Source organism: Balaenoptera physalus, assembly GCF_965194825.1.
Source record: "Balaenoptera physalus genome assembly, chromosome: 3".
NCBI classification, from domain to species: Eukaryota; Metazoa; Chordata; class Mammalia; order Artiodactyla; family Balaenopteridae; genus Balaenoptera; species Balaenoptera physalus.
The window spans coordinates 36,172,282-36,190,005 of record NC_138890.1 but is presented as its reverse complement, the minus strand read 5'-3'; the positions used below and the strand labels follow the sequence as shown (position 1 = coordinate 36,190,005).

General features: G+C 35.2%; 1 long non-coding RNA gene across 1 annotated transcript in view; it reads left to right on the top strand.

Annotated features, from left to right (window-relative positions):
* Positions 1-10,897, top strand: part of LOC309658285 — a 126,331-nt gene extending 115,434 nt beyond the window's left edge. The window contains exon 2 of the long non-coding RNA XR_014262176.1: positions 581-10,897. This is a non-coding gene — a long non-coding RNA (uncharacterized lncRNA). The remainder of the gene's footprint in view (positions 1-580) is intronic.
* Positions 10,898-17,724: the final 6,827 nt, after the last annotated feature.

Below are 17,724 nucleotides of genomic sequence, written 5' to 3'. Positions count from 1 at the left end.
ACACATGAAAGGATTCTCAACATCACTAATCACTGGAGAAATGCAAATCAAAACTACAATGTGGTATCATCTCACACCAGTCAGAGTGGCCATCATCAAAAAATCTGAAAACAATAAATGCTGGAGAGAGTGTGGAGAAAAGAGTACCCTCTTGCACTGTTGGTAGGAATGTAAATTGATACAGCCACTATGGAGAACAGTATGGAGGTTCCTTAAAAAACTAAAAATAGTACTATCATACGACCCAGCAATCCCACTACTGGGCATATACCCTGAGAAAACCATAATTCAAAAAGAGTCATGTACCACAATGTTCATTGCAGCTCTATTTACAATAGCTAGGACATGGAAGCAACCTAAGTGTCCATCAGCAACTGAATGGATAAAGAAGATGTGGCACATATATACAATGGAATATTACTCAGCCATAGAAAGAAAGGAAATTGAGTTATTTGTAGTGAGGTGGATGGACCTAGAGTCTGTCATACAGAGTGAAGTAAGTCAGAAAGAGAAAAATAAATACCATATGCTAAAATACATGTATGGAATCTAAAGAAAAAAGAAAAAAATGGTTCTGAAGAACCTAGGGGCAGGACAGGAATAAAGACACAGATGTAGAGAGTGGACTTGAGGACACGGGGAGGGGGAAGGTTAAGCTGGGATGAAGTGAGAGAGTGGCATGGACATATATACACTACCAAATGTAAAATGATAGCTAGTGGGAAGCAGCTGCATAGCACAGCGAGATCAGCTCTGTCCTTTGTGACCACCTAGAGGGGTGGGATAAGGAGGGTGGGAGAGAGATGCAAGGTGGGGGGATATGGGGATATATGTATACGTATAGCTTTGTTATACAGCAGAAACTAACACACCATTGTAAAGCAATTATACTCCAATAAGATGTTTAAAAAATTATTCTTAAATGACTTTAAAGTTGATTTATGGATTTCTCTTCCTTTACTACATCTCAGATTATGGATGACCTGAAGTTTGCGAAAGACAGTCTTGCAAGCAAATGAAATGTTTCAAGTCCAATCCCCTCATGGAATCCTGTAGAATCCTGTTGATCATTAATCCATGAGTATCAATGTCCAACAGTTTTTATTTTATTTGCCACTTGTCTGAACTAGTGTTTACATCATTATCATCAAAAAGAGCAATTGAAATAAAGTTGTATTAAAAAATGAAATGCAGAGGGCTTCCCTGGTGGCGCAGTGGTTGAGAATCTGCCTGCTAATGCAGGGCACACGGGTTCGAGCCCTGGTCTGGGAAGATCCCACATGCCACGGAGCAACTAGGCCCGTGAGCCACAACTATTGAGCCTGCGCGTCTGGAGCCTGTGCTCCGCAACAAGAGAGGCCGCGATAGTGAGAGGCCCGCGCACCCCGATGAAGAGTGGCCCCCGCTTGCCGCAACTAGAGAAAGCCCTCGCACAGAAACGAAGACCCAACACAGCCAAAAATTAATTAATTAATTAATTAATTAATTTAAAAAAAAAGATGATTCTAAATCAGTTTCTTCTTCTGAACTCCAAAGTTTAAAAAAAAAAATGAAATGCGTATCACCAGAAGAAACATCACCCCCCAAATTTAACTTCATCTTTAAAGCAAACAACATTGGCTTTTCAAAGAAAAGCCACTTTTGAGCTAAACTGAGGTTTAGCCTTATTTTGTTTTTGCTATTTAGATTGATTTAAGCTCTTTAAAAATGAAAGCAACAGAGATGTTGCTCTTTGTAAAGATAGTTTTCAATCCTGTGAGGGACATTAATTTCAACCTCAGGAAAATAAACTTCACATGTATATTCCTGGTGCTCGGAAAAGTTTTTGTCTACTCTTTGCCTAATTCACTATTTTATGTAGATTTCAAATCAATCATTAATTTTTGAGTAAAGCATTTCCTGACTGCCTTTATTTAGGCAAATTTGCGTATTCTATGTTCTCACATGACCAAATACTAGCCCTTCATAGTACTTATCATAGGTCCCATTTTATGTATTTGTGTGAAATTTTTAAGCTGATATGTTCTTTTACTGCCTGCAACTTCCCTGAGAGCAGGGACTCTGCCTGGTTTTCTTTATCATTGTTTTCCCAGCACCTAGAAGAACGACTGCACATGGTAGGAAGCTGCAAAATTTTTATTTAAGAATAATAAAATCTTCCCAAATTGAAAGCCTCTTGAATCTGAGAAAAAAAGAGTCATAGTTCTGTGGTGGAGAAGACTAACACTTAACACCTTGGGAGACATGACTATATCCTTCAAGCTGCTAGGCCATTGATTTGCTCAGGTTCTAGAGAGTTTGAGAGGCACACAGACAGCCAGACAGAGACAGACTCAGGACAACTGCAAGACATATTAGACTAAACAATTTTGTTGAGCCCTTAAAATGAGATCCATTGTAATTGTCTTATATATTTTACTATTACCTATGCATACAAATATACATATATTACATACATATACATAATATACATATATTACATACATATATTTCAATGTTCTGTGTAAGTATAAAGACACATTATCTTCAGTGCATCATTATCTTCACATGTACATTCTAAACACCATATAAAATAAAGTGTAGACAACTGTCCCAAAGTGATTATGCTCATGAACTTCTTTCCCTATGTTTCCATTTCAGTGACTCTTAGGAGACATGACAGTTTTCCAACTCTTTACCAGGGAGCTCCAAAGTTGGAAAACTATCCTTTTAGTTTAACAGAAAAATGTTTATTCTTTTCCCTAAAATATGAAGAATAAAATCTTGTTAGCCAAGCTGGTTATCATGAACAGATTTTTCCAAGACATAAACAAATACTTTTCTGACAATTTTTAATTTTTGCTTAAACTAAATACATGAAACCACTAATAAATAAAGTGCCAAGATTGGAAACTTCACTAATAACTAATTACTTTGATAATCTGGCTGGTAAATGCGTGATTTTTACCGTATTATGAACAGAAGGTGATTTTGTCAGCTGGGCTTTTTACAGTGTATTCAAGATATTCACTTGTTGGCGGAACTGTAATGAATCAGATAGGATTTGGAAACACACCATGATGTGCAACAGCACTCTGCACCTTGCACAGGAGACCATGTTTTTTGTTTTTTGTTTTTTGTTTTTATAAATGTAGACGATACACCTCTTTTTTTATATATAAATTTACTTATTTATTTTCTTTTTTGGCTGCGTTGGGTCTTCATTGCTGCGCACGGGCTCTGAAGTGCAGGCTCAGTAGTTGTGGCGCACGGGCTTAGTTGCTCCGCGGCATGTGGGATCTTCCCGGACCAGGGCTCGAACCTGTGTCCCCTGCATTGGCAGGCGGATTCTTAAAGACTGAGCCACCAGGGAAGCCCCGGGAGACCATGTTTTGCAACCTGTTAATCTGCAGTGTAAGGTAACTGCCACCTTCTTCAACACCCACCTCGCCCTGGTGTGACTTAAACACGGCTGTCATTAAAAGCAACCTCAGATCATTACTAACTCCTGTGGCTGCCTAATCATCCAAGTGCAGTGCTGAGATAGAGAATTTAAGGGACATTCTTAAGTCTCCTTAATTGCTAATAATAGAAAATACACCTCAAGGAGAAAGCCTGGAGTTATAAGGAGAAATCATTATTCTTCTCTGCTCAAAGATCATCGGAGTTGATTCACAGTTACTTTCAATAGTTTCTTCATGAGCATAGAATTCTCAACTTTGGTTTCTAGATGATTTCTAGACAATATTAAGTCTGAGAGGCCTTTCACACCCCAACGTCAAATGGGAAACTAGATCTTTGATTAGGCACAGCAAAGGACTGGATGATTTTGATGCATTTAACAGTGCTAGCCTTTAAACGCCTATGTTTAATAAATTTCTATTTTTTAATAAATTTCCCATTCAAAATCAATTTGAAATGTTACAAGATATCTCAAGATCTTAAAACTTATATACACTTTTTGTACATACAGTGACAAATAATTGAATGTATTTTTGTGCATTTACTCTATAAAATATTACCTCACATGTTAATGTTTATTTAAAATACCTATTATTATTTCACTAAAAATAGTAAACCATATTACAAGATTTGGCTATAATTCCCTGTGCTATGCAATATATCTTTGTTGCTTATCTTTTTATACATAGCAGTTGGTATCTATTAATCCCATAACCCTAATTTGTACCTCTCCCCTTCCCTCTCCCCTTTGGTAACCACAAGTTTGTTTTCTATAGCTGTGATACTGATACATGCATGATATTGAATCAAAATGCTGTACACCTGAAAATAATATAATATTGTAAATCAACTGTACTTTAATAAAAAATAGTAACATATATAGTAGGATTCATAAGAATAATAATAACAGCAAGATTTGTCATTAACAGGCACTTAACCTAGTGCATCAATTGAAATATTTTCTAATTTTATTTAATCACATTGGCATGAAATAATAATGTATTGTGTAGGGGTTATTATTATTCATTCAGTCAGTCAAGGTAGGCTAAGTGCTCAAACACACAACTTTACAAGTTCAGAGACTTACACAGTAAGTGTTTATTTGCCATTCATTTTGCCTTTCATTTTGTGAACCCATCTTGCAAGTCCTTGGAGCATTCTACATGCATCCAACAAACAGGGACAAGGCATGGTAGAAGACCACAGGGCAGTATTTTGGGACAAGCCCAAAAGAGGTTGTTATCATCACTTCCATTCATAGTCTATTGGACAGAAGATAGTCACGTGGCCACTTCTTACTGCATGTATAGGAGGAGAAAAGTGAAATATTTTTTGGTGAACACAAGATAGTCATCTGTCAGATTCATATTTATCAGTGAATAAAATGAGAATTAGAGAATTATGTCATCATCCCAAAGCAAACAAGCTGTGGCATTTCCAGCTATGATGAAGTAACTGGAGCCAGTCTTGATGTCCCATAATGGGAAATGAAAAAAATAGTAAATGTATGAGTGAATTTCTTGCAGACATTGATCAACACACTGAGTAGGACTCTGAGTCCTTAGAAGAGAGGAAAAAAAGTGAGGTGAGCCCTACAGTTACCTTGGTTTTCTGGGGGCACTTTCTGGACCATGATATAGGAATAAGGAAACCAAGCAGAACCCAGCAAATCACTAAGTTGAGTAGACAGAGAATGGAGTGGGAGGAGCTTGAGGCAGCTGATATTTGCAGTCAGAGTGCCAGAGAAGAGAGAGCTATACAGAGAAAAAGAATCATAAATCTACAAAGGGGTCCCCATGCGTCTGTTGTTGAATACTAAAATATGCATACATCAAATGAAACTCTACAAGGCTGGGCACAAAATAACTAGGGAGCTGTAAACTAAAACATTCTCATAGTTCACTCAGGGCTAGGAGAATTCAAGTTCTAAGCAGCCAGAAGAAGTCTTTATTGAATACTCACACGCCATTAAGCAAAGAGCACAGAAGATCATACATTTGTAGTAGGGTCTAAGTAGCCCTAGAGTAAAGGCTACAATAGATCTGCTCTAACAAAGCAGAAAAACATGTTTTAAAAGGAGTCAGATGTTCTGCAAGTAACTTACTGTCAACCAGAAAAAAGTGCATTAATCTATAAAGAAAACACCAAAATACAACTGTCAACAATGTAATATTCAAAATTTGTTGCAACTCCTATAAAATTATTAAGTGAAAAAGTGGGGAAAATAGGAGCAATAGCCAGGAGAAAAATCAGTCAGTAGAAAAGACCTAGAAGTTACTGAGATGGTAGAATTAGCAAACAAGGAATTTATAATACCCAAGGATCTAAAAGAAAAAATTAATAGAATGAGGATATGAGTAGAGGTCATAAAGTAGAACCTAATGGGACTTTTGAAACTGAAACATCCAATGTTGAAATTATAAAATTCACTGGATGACATTAAAAGCAGTTCGGACACTTCAGAAAAAAAAAACAGAGAACTTGAAGAGTTTATATTGAATCTACATAAATTGAGGCTCAGAAAGAAAATGGGGAATTATGATGCATTTTGTTAGCATAAAGACAACTATGAACTTGACAAGTTCTTATGTGCAAAAATATATGAATTTCATGACAAGATAAAATGTGTTTTTTCCATTATGTAAAACCACTAATGTCATTTCAACATATTTTAAAGTATTTCAAATATCCTTTTGTATAAAATTTATATAAGTGATATTTGTATTATAATACAAAGCATGATAATATAAAGAGGTGTTATGTAATAGGCTATAGTCACAATTTATAAATTGTTCAACATGATAGAGGAGGCATTACTAATTTTTTCCTTTTCCTAATTACCTAGCAGTGAATGGCCCCTCTATCCAGTCAGTTGCTCAAGCATAGGAGTCATTCTTGATCTACTGCTTTCATTCTCTGAGCCCTGTAACACATAATTCCATCACGAGTTTTGTTAATTCTCCACCTTAAAACCTCTCCAACCCCGCCTCTCAAACTATACTGTCTAGAATTGCTCCAAACATGTCCAAGTTGGTCTACTTGACTCACTCTTGTCTTCTATATAATCCATTCCTCACCCTGAAGCTATGCTGATCTTTGTAAAACACAAGTTTGATCATATAAATCTTACTTAAATGCCTTCAATGGCTCCCCAGTGATCCAAATACGAAGTGTAGTCCTTTTGCGATGGTTTATAATGTCCTATATGAGCTGGCTCCTAATTACTTCTCCAGCCTCATCTCTTGCCATTCTTTTCCTTTCACTTGAAAAGGAAAAGGAAAAGACAAGGCTACACTGGTAGTGAGTCTTAAGCAAAGAGTTTATTTCTATAATGCTTTAGGACAGAGTCTAACAGATTTTGAGATCACACTCTCTGCCTTTAGTTTGTAAAAGTAATAGTTTACAGTCAGACAAATAGCTTAAAATTTTACAATATTATGTCTGATATGAAATTTTTCAAATGCTATTTTATAGTAAAACAACAACAAAATACGTATTATCTAACAGAATTATTAGGTCTATACTTATATTTACTTGATGTGTTTTGCTGTATTTTGCAATATAGACCTTTTTATTTCTCTGGTTACAACTGTAAAGAGGAATCCTGAAAATTTTCTGTCGGAGCTAGCTAAAATTATAATCTGCTTTGTTAACAAGTTTGGGATATTTGTACATATCTTTTGAAATGAAGTTTTAGAGAAGCCCTCTTGTTCAAGGAAATGCCTTGAGCTGAAAAAGAGAACTTTTTCCTTACTAAAAAAAAAAAGTCTATGCTTTTCAGAAGGAATTGATTTTTGTTTGAGGAAAATTGAGTCATAAATGCAAATCTTTTCTTTCAATATCAGATCATAGAATGGCTTGTGAATCACAATATTAGAGACAGATACAGCTAAAATACTGATTAATAGACAAAAATACCTGTAATAATAATTATTCTGCTTATGTGAGTTTTTATTATAAAGATTTTTATTTTGCTTTAATAATCATTGACACAAACTAGTTTATATTTGTAAAATAATCTATTTGAAAAAACATTGAATATTTTTGTATCCATTAATATAATAAAACAACTTGGAAGGTAAATAAATAAATCTTTTCAAATAATATATAATTTAATTAGTTTTGGTGTCTCTTTTCATCCTCAAAATTAACTCCTACTATAGAGAAGACATTGAAGGAAAAGTCTCATTACGATTATCACCTTTAATTTTGGTCTTCCTATGTTAACATACAGAATGATTCGACATATATATTTTGAGCAGAGTTCTTATCATTCATTACATTTTTAAGACCCACTACATATGAGGTGCTAATAAACATTTGTTGAATTCATCAATCAGGACAAGTTTATCTGTATTTTATGCTTATATGGTAATTATGAGTATCTAGTACATAAAATGTTCTATCCTAGACATTGGGACAGATACAGAGGTATAAGACTAGATTGAACAAATTTTCTACTCTCCAACTTAATTAGAATGATGGCATGTATACAAAGTGGCATGTTTAGAGTCTGTATCTCTGAGTGAATTCCTTCATATATTATTTCAATATGTTTTTCATATTGTAGAGTTATTTTCTCAAATCTCTTTAGCTCTGATAAAATACTTTATCTGTACCTTTCTTTGTAGTACATGTCATTTTTGATTCTGTATTAGAAATATTTACGAGACTTATTTTCTCTACTAGATTGTAAACAAATTGAGGTTAGGTCCATGTTTGATTCTCTGTTGATTCTTTCAGAGTTCTTAACAAATGGAAAGAGCTCAAAGTGTTTATTGAAACGATGAATGATATAACTACTCTACCAGGCCGTGTATAATGAATGCATATTAGCGATCCTATATTATTCAGAGAAGGAATAAACCATTTCCAATTAGAGATATTTTTGCATTCAATAAGCATTTGCTTATCAGCACTATGTGTCAAGCATTGTATTGGGCACCATCATACAGAAGTAAATAAAATAAATATGGTCTTTGCCATTGTGAAAGAAAATAAATGTTATGTTATTAATAAATAATTTTAATCTGAGCAAACTTTATGAAGAAACCTCAGGATATTATGAAAATAGGCAATAAAGAGGTCTGACTTGGTTAAGGAAGTGAAGAAGGTAAAGGGTCTGTCAGGATTTGCTTTCACAGGAAAGATTCCTTCCTGGCTCAGGAATATGAGAATTGTGGAGAGGGAGAGATTAAAGAGGCAGGATAAAGGGCAAATGGGAGCAAAGGGGTGAAATCAGAAAGGTGTGGGGTGTGTTCGGCAGTCCCTGAGTAGACCAGGAATAGGGGGAAATGCTAATGAGGTCGGGAAGGTCAAATTCTGGAGTACCCTTACACATTTTAAATCTCAGCTTCATCCTGTAGTAGGATGGGGGGAGATGGGACACGGAAAATTGGGGGAGAATACCGGTGACATGAGCAAAGAAGCTTATGCATTGGATACAGAATGGATTTGGAATAGAGAAAAGGAGAAATAAGGTAGAATGTGAAAGAGAAAAGTCTAGAATTAAAGGTAGTTGTTAAAGTAATTCTGTGATTGTCCAGTAATAAGCCTGAACTAGGATAAGGAGGACTTTGGAATGACTTTCTTTAAAAGTTAAAGAAATCCATAGCTCTTCTTTGAAAGGTCAAGATCTCTCGGAAGGCCTCAGATTGTAAACGTCATTTTATTTATATTGAAAAACGTCTTTCAAATTATAATAAAACTTGCATCACTTTTATACCAAACATCTTCTGAAACTCATAGAAATGAAAAAGGTGAGGGTAGTTAAAGGCTAAAGGCAGTGGAAGAAGCAAACTATTATTAAAATACAGTTAAGTATAAGCGTTCTAGATTTCTTGATAGACCTGATTCTAGTGCTACAAAAGAACATACACAGAAGTTCATCCAGAGCTATAGATATTTCCATCACTTATTACCCTTATTATACACATAAATGCTTACACTTTTGGAAAAAAAACTATTTGTTAATTTTTTTCTTAATAACATTAACAAAATATATCCCATTTTTTGACATAAGCAATAAGGCAGACATTTCTACAGTTCTCTAAAAAGATTTTTAAAAAGCATGCAGAAAACATCTATTTCTAACCGAAATGAAAACTGTATCTCTTAGTAAATGAAAACACCACTTAACATAAAAACCTTCAGTAGTAAGAGTAAAATTTTACCAATATTAATTCCATGACCAGTGCTCCTTTAGCAACTATATGCCCTGGGGGCTCCACGAGTCTCTGAAAGTGTTATTCAAAGTTTCCCCAGAGTCTAATGAGGATAATTTGCTAATGGATGTTTTGTTTGAATTTTATCCAAAGGCAAAGAAGGACATAATTGATTAGCATCGGAATGTGAGAAACACAAGAGTTTCCTTTAAAAAATGACGCTCTCATAGTACCAACAAAAGCCATGATTAATGTTTTTGTCAAATCTGTAAAAGAAAGTGGAGAGGACACTGCCTTGCCCCATCAAGCATGTACTGTATAAGGATGAGAACAATGCTTTGGCAGCCCATTTGTGCATTCCCTTCTGATATGGCACTAGCTCGCTCCTTTTTAGTCTCGAGTTATAAACAACTAAATAGGCTATTAACATTTTGATCAATATTTAGCCCTGCCCTTCCAAGTTCCACGTTTGTTTAAGTTATAGTTTTAGACTAGGGTCACTTGAAATAGATATTCTCATGACACTTGGTTTGAGGTTATATTACTTCTTTATAAGTCTGGAACATTTTTCAGAATAGTAAAATTTCTAAAAGCACAGAGAGGTATAATGTAAATGTTTCCTTTGTGCTTTTTACCACCTCCTGTTTTACTCCCCAGACTTAACTATTAGCACTTGCTCATTAACCAAAATATGAAGAAATATAAGAAATTAAAACATGACATAAAAATAATTTCTTGCTTGTGCAAAGTATTTTACAATTTACTAATAACTCTCATATAATTTTTTATCTTTATCCAACCTTGTACAGAGGGTGAAACTGGGGCTTAGAAAGGAAAGCAACAAATTAGATCACATAACTAGTGTCTGTGGGGTAGGACTTTGATACAGATCTTCTGTCTTGAAGACTCCTAACTAACACGGATAGGCATACATGCTTATGCTATCTGCAAGAGGACATCACAAAGCAGTGGAAGAAGACAGACTGATATAGGTTCCTAAAAGTTAGTTGGTTAAATAAGGTAAAGTTTAGAAAAGCAATAACATAATATCACAGTACAGTAACACAATGGGAGGAAATGGCCACAGAGGAAAGAGGAAGGTTGAAGGATCTGCTGTATGCTGATAAATGAAGTATTAAATAAATGAATAACCAAACTCAGTATTGGATTTTTGTCCAAAAAAAGAAATGGTCCCCTGCAATTGATAATCCAACATGAATTGTGTAAGATGTACCTGAAATTTCTACCTCAGAGATTCCAAAAGTGATTACTATGGCACACAGATCTTGTAAGGTGCTTAAAAAAAAAATCTATGCTTACACAGATTTGGGTATATTGATGTACTATATTCTCTGTCCCCCTCCTTTGGAAATATGAGAATATCAAAGCCTCCATGAATTCCTATGAGGAAGAAAACTGTCTAATGTTGTTTATGTGAGTTTTTCTCAAATTTAGCTGACCCTTGGTTCCATTATGGATGACACACTATTAACTTCACTGGGCACATTTCAGGAAATGGCATCTTCTTAAATGTAGAAAAGTTTGGGCTGGAGGTATAACAAGTCAGTTAAAGAAATAAAGCATAATGTTTCTCCTATGTCATTTCATACCTTGTTCTTGACTGTTCAGACAAGGACAAGGAAATCTGTGGACACTTTATTGAGAATTCTCACAATTGCTTCCCAGACACTAATATGTTCAAGAACACCTGATTAGGGGAAGACGTTTTTAACTTTCTGTTATTCATGCTGCTTGAATTCCTTCATAGCTAAATGGATATAGTCAATCAATTAAATAATCAATCAGCACACATTTTCCTTGTTTACAATGCATTCTGTAAGATAGATGTTGAATCTGCCTCAAACAGCTTGTGATTTAACTGAGGTGGCTGGGGATGGATACACTGACAAATTATAGAACTGTGTGATGTTAAATATACATCATCAGAAATGTCGCAAGGCGGGCATGATTAATAACTGAGTGAGTATCATGGGTCATTCACTTGCTGTGAGTTCAAAAGGAGGGAGGTCACAGTGGGTGATGGTGACTTAAGATGGTAGTGGAGTTCCTGAGATTCACATACTGTGAAGCATATATTTATGGCTGTGTCCAGGCACAGTTTGAAAAATGGCAGAAAGCTTAAATGCAAGCAAGTACAATAACACATTTGAATTTTTGAATTAGAAAAGACACTAGCTGATAAGAAAGGAAGAAAAAAGAAATTAGGAAATTGGCCACTCTGCCAAGCTTCAAGAAGAGGACTTTGAAGCAAAATAGTGAAATAAATGAAATGAGGGACTAAAACATATGTATTAATTAATTGAACACATCACTTGATCATTGTTCATTATCTCTGCTCACTTGTAAAGGGAGAGACACACAAAGAGTCACCATTTAGATGGGGCTCGAAGTTGGAGTATGGAGTGGTAATTGCCCAGGGAGGCAATTCTAAGCTTTGGCTCAGGGATTCCAAGTGAAATTAGATATAAGAAATTAATGAAGACATGTTTCTCTGATTCTATAAACCAGAAATTAATTTCATTAACAAAACAGCCTGGAAAGAAATAAACTATATAGCTAGATAAAATAAATTTAATTTCTGAGACCTATGATGTATTTTCTAAGCAGCACAGTATTTGCTATATATTTTTTTACATCTGGAAATTGATATGTATTTATAACTTGAATAGGGAGATTTTGTTTGGCATACTTTGATGTAGATGTGTACGTTTCACAAATATGAGTATAGGCTGCACAGATTTTTTTCAGAATTTTAAAACTTAACAGAAACCCATATCTCACTGAGTTAAACATCTCTGTCTTCATGTAACATATGAGGGAATTAGGCAGCAATAACTCCAGGTGTACAAAGAGGTCCCCCAATTCTGCGTGTTACATTATTTTGACAATATCACACTCCAAAAGAGATAGGCATGAAGCACCAGAATTGTGCATTTGAATACATATCTTTATAGAAGACACAGGGACATATATATGGTATATATACTATATATATAGTATACTATATACATATATATATATATATATATATATATATATATATATATATATATATATATATATAGTAATAACCTATATTTCAGCATGCGTCTTAGAACAAACTTAAGTGTGTGTGTATTACTAATGTTATTACTAAGGAACTTAATCTGAATTAACTAAAAACAACTAAACCATTCTCAAAGCTGAATCCCAAACCATATCACAGCACAAAACATTTTCATAGGACCATTAAAAATGCTAATCCAATATTAATCTGCCAAACCTAAACATTGTGTAAACCGTTTCAAGATCTATTCTGAGCCAAAACTATTCACCGTGAGTCAGTGGCTCTAATTCCCTTGCTCAGTTCCAGTTATTCCAAACCATGTTATGCCCAGTCATCACAGTGACCCAGACTCAACAAGGAACCAGCATTAGCACTGGAATAAAAAGATTTAAAGTAGGTCAGTGGATGATCTGCTTTTTGTTTTTCCTGACAAGTTTAATGAGATATCCAGTGCATTTATTTGTTCATTTAAAAAATATTTGTTGAACACCCACTGTTCACTCAGCACTGAACAGAGCTCTGAGAGGTACAGGAGAAAACTTGACAATGGTTTTGCCCTTGTGGAATTTTCTAGATTAGTAGAAGAAAATAGATATTAAGCAAATACTTTCCCCAAAATTTGTGCAATAGATTGTGATATGTGTGCAGAAGCAGCAGCATAAGCACTTGTAAGAGTAGATGATACAGGGCTCTCCTAAGCAAATGTTGCAGTAAAAATTGGAGGCTGAATCAAAATGCTCTCATCTCTTAAACTAAATTTGGCTGGTGAGTGAATTTTTTCTGGACGGGTAAGTGATGCAAATTTATGCAAATACTTTATATCCTGACTCTTCACACCCCTTTTCATATAATTTCCTTATTGGGCTCACTGCAGTTAAAATAATGTTTATACTATAGAGAAAGTCTTAAGACTGCATGGGATTTGCAACGCTGAGAAAGTTTAGAGCTAGTTTTTTGTCTTTGCAGCCTTATAAATCTGTCACTTTTCAGACTGTTTTAAAAAGATATATTTATTTTAGCAAATCTATTCTGTTATTTTGATAAAATCTCTGGGTTATATTTAAGTTGTCTGATTTAAATAATTTTGCAGTGTTTAGTTCATGTCTAATTTATTTATTTCATCTCTGACTGGTAGAGGTGGAAGTATGTATTACAAAAGACATGGAGATATCGTCGTGTTTGGAGAAAAAAGTACAAAAGGAAACAATAAGAAAAACATTATGTACTATTTAATATCTTTTAAAAATGTGTGGTGATGACAGTAGACTTTGCTGATTTTTTTCTGCATTTGTTTCCATTCTTCAAAGTGCTTTTATCTTTGAGTTAGTTTTTTTGTATTGCAAGCCGTTTTTCATTGCGCCTTGCTTTGTAAGGTTTACAAAACTCTCCCACACAACACGAATATAAAGAGGGATGTAATTTGTGAGGTTATAAATGGCATCTTTTAACTGTAATAAAATAAGCAAAGAATAAATAACACTGGATTAAACTGAAGCCCATTAGTGAATTGTGAAACAACACCAAAAGTGACTGAAAGGATTTAGTAACAAATCCTCAAAGAGTGTTCCTTTGTGTAATAAATGTTTTTGACTGTGGTGGGAAGCCTCCTCCGTGTGTCCTTGCACGTGCCAAGTAATCCTCTGCCTTTGCAGCTAAGAGAAGAAGAACTATGTTGTCTGTATACATAACAGTAGCTCCCCTGCATCTATTAGAAAAGAGTTAAAAATTGGGAACCATTGAAATAAAGTCTAATTCTACAATAATTTATTGTTAATTCTGTCAATGACTTTCATTACGTAGACACTAGCTTCTCTTTTTTTCTAGTCCCCAGCTCCCAACACCTGGGTTCTGCTGTCATATGGTGGCAGAGGGTGGGAGGGTGGGAAGCAGAAACATCGGTGAAGGCGGAAGGATAATAAGACTATGGAAGCTGGAGACAGGTAGTCAAGACCCACATCTTCTCTCCATCACTAACAAGCTGCATCACTTTAGGCAAGTTATTTCACTTTCTAAACCTCAGTTTCTACATCTGTGAAATGGTATAATAGTAGTCTCTACCAGAGAAGGTTGTTGTGAAGATGTACTGAAATGTAGCGTGTAATGTGCTCCAGACAATGCAGCATACAGCATGTTCATAGTTATGAGGAAAATTAAAACAGAAGAAAGTATATGTTAAACATTGAATAAGTAGTAGAAGCAGATATAAGAATTAAGAGAAGCCCAGAGAAAAGAGGGAGGTAAATATAGTAGCACTGATGTACCATGGGGGTTCCCACACATAAATGAAGGTGACATGATTAACAGTCGTATGAAATTATAGTCGGATTTCAGTTTCAGAAGCTGTGCAATCCTGAATCTGCCTCCTTCCCTTCCTGAATTTTATATTATAGTCACTTAAAAAGCTTTTTATTGATTTAAAAAATTCACGTGGGTGTCACTAGTCACTACCAGCTGCTGGAAATACTAAAGGAGGTTTGAAAGCATCTGATTTGGAGACTGTAAGAGTCTCTTAGTAACTGTTGTCATGCATAGCATCCATCAATGGAACTTAATATTTTAACTGATACTAGAGTAAGATACAGAAACACTGATGCTTAAATTTCTCTGTTTATGGAATGCTTACGTTAATTTTTATGTTAAATATTTCCATTCCAAACATATTAATACATCTGAAAAATTCTCAAGACCTAACTCAGTGCTGTCAGTGAGTTGGGTAAACCAGAAGTGATCAACTGGATGGGAAGGTACAAATAAATTGTTCTGTTCACCCCAAACATAAATGCAGCTGACTCTCCTTAGTGACAGAGTATAAATAGATCACGTTATAAAAGGCACATTGAGGTTTTTTTTAACCTTTCAAAAGAATTAGCATTGCACATAGCATTACTATTTAAGAATTTCCTCCACACAGAACATGGTGTTTAAAAATCTACCCCCACTGACACTCATCAGAATCAAGAGAGTAAACAAAGATTGAGAATCTATATCTTGAGGAGTCCTGGTAGATGAACATAGACTGGTGAAGGCACAGTCATGAATGCTTGAGCAATGCTGAGAGTAGGCATCTGGTTAAATGAAATTTCCATTTAACAGAGTCTAGCAGAAACCTTAGTTACCTGTTACAAAAAGTCAGATGGCTATTTTTTATCGAGTAGCACATGGAAGTGTCCTTAAATTTCATAACTATTGGGTTGGCCAAAAAGTTCATTCGTTCTTTTTTTCACGTAAGATGACTCTAGTAGCACTTAGTTGTCTTTAACTTCATTTGAAACAATTTTGTTAGATTGTATGTAATAGTTGTCACATCAGCGTGTATTTTAAAAAAGACTTGTCAAAATTGGTGAAATTTGTGTAGCCATTTTAATATTGAAGACGGAAGAAAAAAGCAACATTTTTGGCATATTATGCTTTCTTATTTCAAGAAAGGTAAAAACGCAACTGAAACACAAAAAAAGATTTGTGCAGTTTATGGAGAAGGTGCTATGACCAAATGAACGTGTCAAAAGTGGTTTGCGAAGTTTTGTGCTGGAGATTTCTCTCTGGACGATGCTCTATGGTCGGATAGACCAGTTCAAGTTGAGAGCGATCACATCGAAACAATAATAGAGAACGATCAACGTTATACCACACAGGAGATAGCCGACATACTCAAAGTATCCAAATCAAGCATCTAAAATCATTTGCACCAGCTTGGTTATGTTCATTGCTTTGATGTTTGGGTTCCACATAAGTTAAGCAAAAAAACCTTTCTTGACCATATTTCCACATGTGATTCTCCACTTAAACGTAACGAAAACATTCTGTTTTTAAAACAAATTGTGACAGGCGATGAAAAGTGGATACTGTACAATAATGTGGAATGGACGAGATGGTGGGGCAAGTGAAATGAACCACCACCAACCATACCAAAGGCCGGTCTTCATCCAAAGAAGGTGATGTTGTGTATATGCTGGGACTGTAAGGGAGTCCTCTATTATGAGTTCCTTTTGGAAAACAAAATGATTAATTCCAACAAGTACTGCTCCCAATTAGACCAACTGAAAGTGGCATTCGACGAAAAGCGTCCAGAATTAGTCAACAGAAAACGCATAATCTTCCATCAGGATAACACAAAATCTTCCATCAGGATAATGCAAGACCGCATGTTTATTTAATGACCAGGCAAAAACTGGTACAGCTAGGCTGGGAAGTTCTGATTCATCCGCCATATTCACCAGATATTGCATCTTCAGATTTCCATTTATTTAGGTCTTTATAAAATTCTCTTAATGGAAAAAAATTCAATTCCCTGGAACACTGTAAAAGGCACCTGGAACAGTTCTTTGCTCAAAAACATAAAAAGTTTTGGGAAGATGGAATTATGAAGTTGCCTAAAAAATGGCAGAAGTTAGTGAAACAAAAGGGTGAATAGATTGTTCAATAAAGCTCTTGGTGAAAATGAAAAATGTGTCTTTTACTTTTACTTAAAAACCGAAGGTACTTTTTGACCAACCCAATACTTTGTGAGTCCTGATTGCATTCTTATTTGTTTCTAGTACCAGTGACAGTCAAGAGATATCAATTTTGTTAATTTGCATCTGGAATGCTTTAGAAATTCATGATTTACAGTAATACAGGTGGTTCTCTGTTATTTGAACCAATGAGCATTACATGTAAGTGTCTCAAAATCAGTTAGGAATATCCAGAAGAAAGCAATCCTTCTTCATCCCATGCCAGTCAATTTCATAATGACAAGACCAAGCTTCCTGACAGGATCTTTACACTGTCTTGAGGATCACTGGCAGGCAGGCACCATAATGGACATGAGGACATGGGCAATTTCCCTTCTGACTGAGTGCAGCTCTCCCTTACCCTCTGTGTGCTTCTGTGTGAACCAGGTTGTAATCACACTCACTTGAAAGGACATCAAATCATTTTCCTGTGTCTGTGGCATTTTTCCATCAATCACTCTCATCAGTGCATGGAACAATTGTGCATTATCTGGGGACTTTGTTGGGGTCCAGATATACTGTCCACCTATCATCTCACTGGCCTGGCAACCTCATTATTATG